Raw genomic sequence first — 5,835 nt, 5'->3', positions numbered from 1 at the left:
GCGTTGGTAATCAAGACATTGACGACTCCAGCTACCTGCAGATCGATATTCCCATACTTCCGAGGAAACACCACGAGACCTAAGAAAGCTACCATGAAAGCAAAACGCCTACGCTCATCCCATTTTGCTCGGTTCCCTTTGCTACAAAGCTTACTTTCCAGGTTGTCAAATCCTCCTACATGCCCGTACTCTGGTATATGAAGCGTAGAGTGGAAAAACCGATCGCCAAATCTGCGTACTTGACCCCCTGCTTATTTTTAGCAAATCCAGGAACTTGTGAGGGGTAACGGTTCTTGGAGCGACCAGGTACTTATGCCTTAGACCTTCGGTACTTCCCATATAACTCGCTATCTCTTCCAAGGTGGGTGTGAGTTCAAAATCTGAGAAATGTAGGACGTTGTGAGCTGGGTCCCAAAATGTTACCAGTGCCCTTATTATGTCTCCTCTAGTCCTGACCTTCATCAATCTGGTGAGCCCTCCTAAATAAAGGTTGACCACATCTCTTCCTTCTTTACCCAAATCTTCTCACCACATGAGTAGATCCAACGGAATCTTGGACATGACCTTCATTGGTAAATTTTGACTCGTGCTCATTCTGCACATTTAGATTAAGGCGATGGGTTAAAAGATAAAGTGAATCTTATTTGAAAACTGACAAAAGGCTTATTTTTGCAAAAATAAATCAAGGGTACTTTTGCGAATACAACCTTTCATTACTTTGGAATGGAAGTTCTTAGGGCTACGTTCGCTAATGGCCAAAATTAACAAAGAAACCGCCGGTGGCTATTTTTGCAAAGAAGCCTTCCGACATCTCGCTGGGACATTCAGCTATTTAGACAAAACGACATCACCTACTTTATTTATAACAAAATGACGACACTTCATATTTTGTTTTTCAAAATTTTCAAAAGCGGGGCTGGACCCGATGAGGGTTGCCTATGTATCCCACGTCCGGTGAGAATCAAACCCACGTAGTTCGGCCAGTTTTAACATGAAAAGGAAAAAAACAAAAATCATTTTGGACTAACTCTTCTCTTTCCAAGAAACCTTTTTTTTCTTTATTTTTCCAGGAATCTTTTTATCCTCTTTTTTCAAAAATTCGGCAGAGTTTCGGGATATTTTGGGCACCATTTTTGGGAAACGGGTGAAATCCTCTATCATACCTCAACTTGGTTTTTCTTTTGGTTTTCCTCACTCAATCTAGAAGCCGGTAAACATGCAATCCGAAACAAATTATATGTACAGGTAGCACATAAAATGCATCAGGTTGGTTTTTTATTTACGGGTACGCATGTCCTAGACGGACCCAATCCCTATGTTGAGTCCCCAAAGTCAAATGCACATGATGCAAACAAGCGTTCCTACATGAGGCTGAGTTATTCTAGGTTTAAAACCTGGGTGTATTGTTCTAGACCAGGCTTATCCGAGCGGACAACTCGAGCCGGGGGGGGGGGCAGCATACCGGTAACCAAAAGATCATCCGGCTTTGCAACTTGTCCGAACCTCATTCTAAATTGGGATATGACACTAACAGAAAGAAGTCACGCCAGCGTGCACTCCTCAGAAGATAGAAGAGAGGGGTTTCGTAGCAGTTTATATATAGTTCAGATAATGTCAAAGCGGTAAAAAGCAATATTTAGCACATTAGGCCCAAACATGTAAACAAAATCAGATAATAAATAAAAATCAAATATAACAATTATTCTAAGCTCGAATTCTTGAACCCTGAACCAAAGATTCTGGGTTGGGGTCCACAGAAAAGTCGCCAGAGCTGTCACACCTCCTTTTTACTACCCCCGAAAGGGTATAAAAGAGTTTTTTTTAATTTAAGTGACAATCAAAACGGGATTATTTATTCAGGATTCAGAGTTGCCACTTGGGGTAATTTAAGGTGTCCTGTCACCGGTTCAAATCTCGAATTGAGGAAAGATTGACTCTGTTTTACAGTATGCGGACACAAAAATCCGGGTAAGGAATTCTGTTAACCCGGGAGAAGGTGTTAGGCATTTCCGGGTTCCGTGGTTCTAGCACGGTCACCCAACTATTATTATTGGCCTATTTATCTAATTTTAAAATATTTTTAAACCTATGTGCATTTTATTCCTTTTAAACCGCTTTTAATAATCCAATTGTTATACAACTAAATACTTTGATTACACATCGCGAATCGTGTCACGGGAACTGTACCAACGATCTACAATATGTTTATTTTTATTAATAAAATTAAATTGTACCGGGTCACATAAATGTACCCCCGGATTTTTTAGAAATTAGGTGTCACGACCACGTCACGGGAACTGTATCCGTAGTTATGATAATTATTTAATTAAATGCGCCTAATGCAAACTACGAGAGTGCAAGGTATTTTCAAAACTAATTTTGTATTTATGCAAGGGCCATATGTTATGAAATTTATTTCTGTATGGCGCACCTCAAATTATTATAAAAGAAAAGGTTTGTATATATTTTCTTTTGAAAGGCAAACTAAAGATATTCCTTCTTATATCTGATTTAAAAATCAAGTATCACAGCCACGTCACGGGAATCGTACCCGTAGTTGTAATAGTTTAATTACCTGTCTAAAGCAAACTACGAGGTTCATTTTAGTAACTAAATTATAAAATATGAAGACCATAGATTGTATGATTCAAAGGTATGAATGTTACGCCTCAAAACTATTCAACTAAATAAACTATGGATATTCTTATTAAAACTAATTTGAAATTAGATGTCACAGCTATGTCACGGAAATCGTTCCCATAGTTGTGATGGTTTAATTATATGCATAAAGCAAATTACGAATGTCCATGAATTATTTCCTAAACTATATTAAGATTTATTGCTAGGTCATGAATTTATATAAATCTCCACACTGCCCGACATTGGTCATCCAAACGAATTCATACTCGATGAAACCAATTATCAAACAGAAGATCCAAACTAAATTATTAGAGAACGAACGTGTGACCAAAAAAAAACTAAAAGAATTAATAAAAGTAAAGATGAGTTTGAGCCATTGGAAAAACCACTAACTGATATCTTATCTCTGAACAAATAGTAACCACATGGATTTAATATGATCCTTAACATTATGCACAACACATTCGAAATTCTCAGATTCAATAACACGGGAATTCTAGAACAAAGCGTGATTAATACAGGAAGCTTGAGAATTCTGTTATGCCCCTCGGAATGCAAAATTGAAAATGCTTCAGAAGGTTTCCATTCAAACCGTGTACACATCAATTTAATCAAAATGGTACTCTTAAGACCTCCTGACTTCAAACTTGCAACTATTGAAGGAAAATACAACAATTTCAGAGGCGGGTGGTCCAAAATATGCCATAGCACTAAGTTAAAACAAAGACCGTTTAATCAGGGAAACGGAATCCCATCCTTTAAGTTTCAACAAAATAAAATGATTCAACTTAATGACAGACTAAACATGCTTCAAATCACTTTTAATAAAATAGAAGATCATAGCAGTAACGATGCTTATTTTGAAATCAACATCTTTGAATTCCTGAAAATTGGTTAACACACCATGCTGTATTGAAATTGACTAACAAAACCAACCATTAACTCAATCCAAACACGTAATGAAGATAATTTTTCAGATTCCTACAACAGAAGAAGCTTCCAAGCAAGCACATAATTCTAATTCTTATTTGTCAATTAGGAAATAGACCATGAGAACCTTGAGAAAAGTTGATTCATTCTTTTAAACCAGGGAAAGAGAAAAAGAAAGAAAGAACACATAACCATGCTAATCACTTCACACAAAATACTCAAAAGAGCACAACTGACATAGAACTATCAACTTAGACACACCTCCTATAATGAAATGGAACGAACAGAAGATGGATGAACAAATTTGTTATCACTATGAAATTTAAATATGTCTATTCATGGCTTCTTCTAAGCTCGATTCAAGAAAAATAAAGAGTGGGGAAAAGGAAATCCACCTGTTAAGTAATTCTTCTTTTAACAACAGCAATGAGAAGTGTCGTTTACAACCAAATCCTTCTTTCCTAGCTGCTGGAAATAAAGAGATGAGACCGCAACGAGAAACACGAAACACTAACAAAACTCGAAACGGAAAAATGATCTTCAACTCCGACGAACTCAGACCATCCTTAATCAAATTCCATCGTTGGAAAATCAAATCAAGAAGCCAAATACATGTAATAATATTTTGTGTTTTTCTGTTTCTGGATATCAAAGAATAAACTGAAAAAAAAAACTAAATCAAAGAGGATGACCTAAAATATCAGGAAAAAAAACCAAAGACTTCTTTTTCGGATGACAAATTCTAAAAATCCACTCAGAAAAATCTCCGAATTTTTTTTCTTCCTCCCCAAATATCTGAAAACCTCACTATATATACTCAACTCTCGAAGCTTCTGCCCTCTTCTCCTAAATCCCCAAATTTTATCCCCAAATCCGCAAAAATGAACCCCAATCTCACATAGAACAAAACCCAGACAAATGGAAGGCATGGATGTGATTTCTCACATCCAACCGCTACCATTTAACCGAGATTCATCACAAGAAATCAAAAGCGCGTGAGAATGGCATAATGCTGAAAATATTCTGTCAGAGAACGGTTATGCCACGTTGGAGAGGAGGGGACCATGTGTGATGAGTTTGGGGAAGAACTCGTCTGAAAACTCAGATGAGTTGGGCGATTTGGGCGAGCAGAATCGGGGATAGGGATAGGTGCCATTTCTGAGCTTGGAATTTAGGGTTCAACTCTTGGGGAGATTTTTATAAGAAGTTTATATACTAAGGGGGAAATGGGGTGGGTCGCGGGAACGGGTCAGGGGTTTTGGGCTGGACCTGGGCGGGTAAATTGGGATTGGATTTTGGGTCAAAGGGGTTGGGCCTAACAACCCTTTTTCCTTTCTAATTTCCCTCTCTTTATTCAATTATTTTTCCTTTTTCCTTTTTTTTCTTTTTCTTTTTCCTAAATTAATAAAAATCCTAAATTAAACCCCAAATTAATCTAAGTTGTAAAATTAAACTAATTATCAAATTACAAAATTTATAAAAATTATTTGATCCTAAATTTAAAGAGAAAAATCAATAATCTAAAAATTAAAGACAATAATTGTAAAAATGAGCCAATTTTTGTGATTTTCGTTTTTTTTAAAAAAAAACTAACTGATTCACCCTGGAACTGTAGAAAAACCTAAATGCAATACTTGATATTTTTATACCTTTTTCATGATTTAAATAAAATAAACATGCAAAGAAAAATGCAAACAACTAACAAAAACATCATGCGAAAAATCTACAAAATTGAAAATAATGGGGAAAAATTATTTTCTTAAATTTTATGGGAGTAATTCCTATAGGGCAAAAATCACGTGCTCACAGCTGTCCCTCTTTGCTCAGAAACCCGAAGAGTTTTCGTGTAAATATAAAGTGAGCGGATACGAGCGATTTTTGCCCTTTTGAATACTCCGTGGGAAGCATTTTTGAAAGATTTGATCGCACCCTGCTCCCGAGGTTGCCTACATATTCATGGCTATAAAGGAATCAGGTCAGTGTAGTTCGGGAAAATGATGGCCGGATGAGCTGGAGAGCCGAGTGAGGTGTCGTTCCGTCGAGGTTCCGACCCACGGTCCTGCTATTACATCAAAATGAGAAAGACTAACTAAGCCTGTCACCTATGAGTTATAAGATTCCTATCTATAAGTCTTCTGAAGTTTGATCTTGAGTCTAGAATGATTCTTCATGCAGACTTTATATTTTAACCTTAGTGCTTGTTAGCTACGAGTGCTAGCTTGTTCTTCTTCAACTTTTCGAATCAAGACCGGATATGCAGTACTC

At 36.8% G+C, this 5,835-nt stretch overlaps 1 long non-coding RNA gene across 1 annotated transcript; it reads right to left on the bottom strand.

Moving 5' to 3' along the window:
* Nucleotides 1-3,016: 3,016 nt before the first annotated feature.
* LOC107799062 (uncharacterized) lies at nt 3,017-4,303 on the bottom strand. The gene is made up of 2 exons (XR_001651057.2): nt 3,966-4,303; nt 3,017-3,293 (listed from the first exon to the last, which is right to left on the bottom strand). It is a non-coding gene; the product is annotated as an uncharacterized LOC107799062 (long non-coding RNA).
* Nucleotides 4,304-5,835: the final 1,532 nt, after the last annotated feature.

The sequence above is a fragment of the Nicotiana tabacum genome, chromosome 8, assembly GCF_000715075.1.
Source record: "Nicotiana tabacum cultivar K326 chromosome 8, ASM71507v2, whole genome shotgun sequence".
Lineage (NCBI taxonomy): Eukaryota > Viridiplantae > Streptophyta > Magnoliopsida > Solanales > Solanaceae > Nicotiana > Nicotiana tabacum.
Note: the sequence above shows the minus strand (reverse complement) of the source record. Positions and strands in the feature narration are given on the sequence as shown.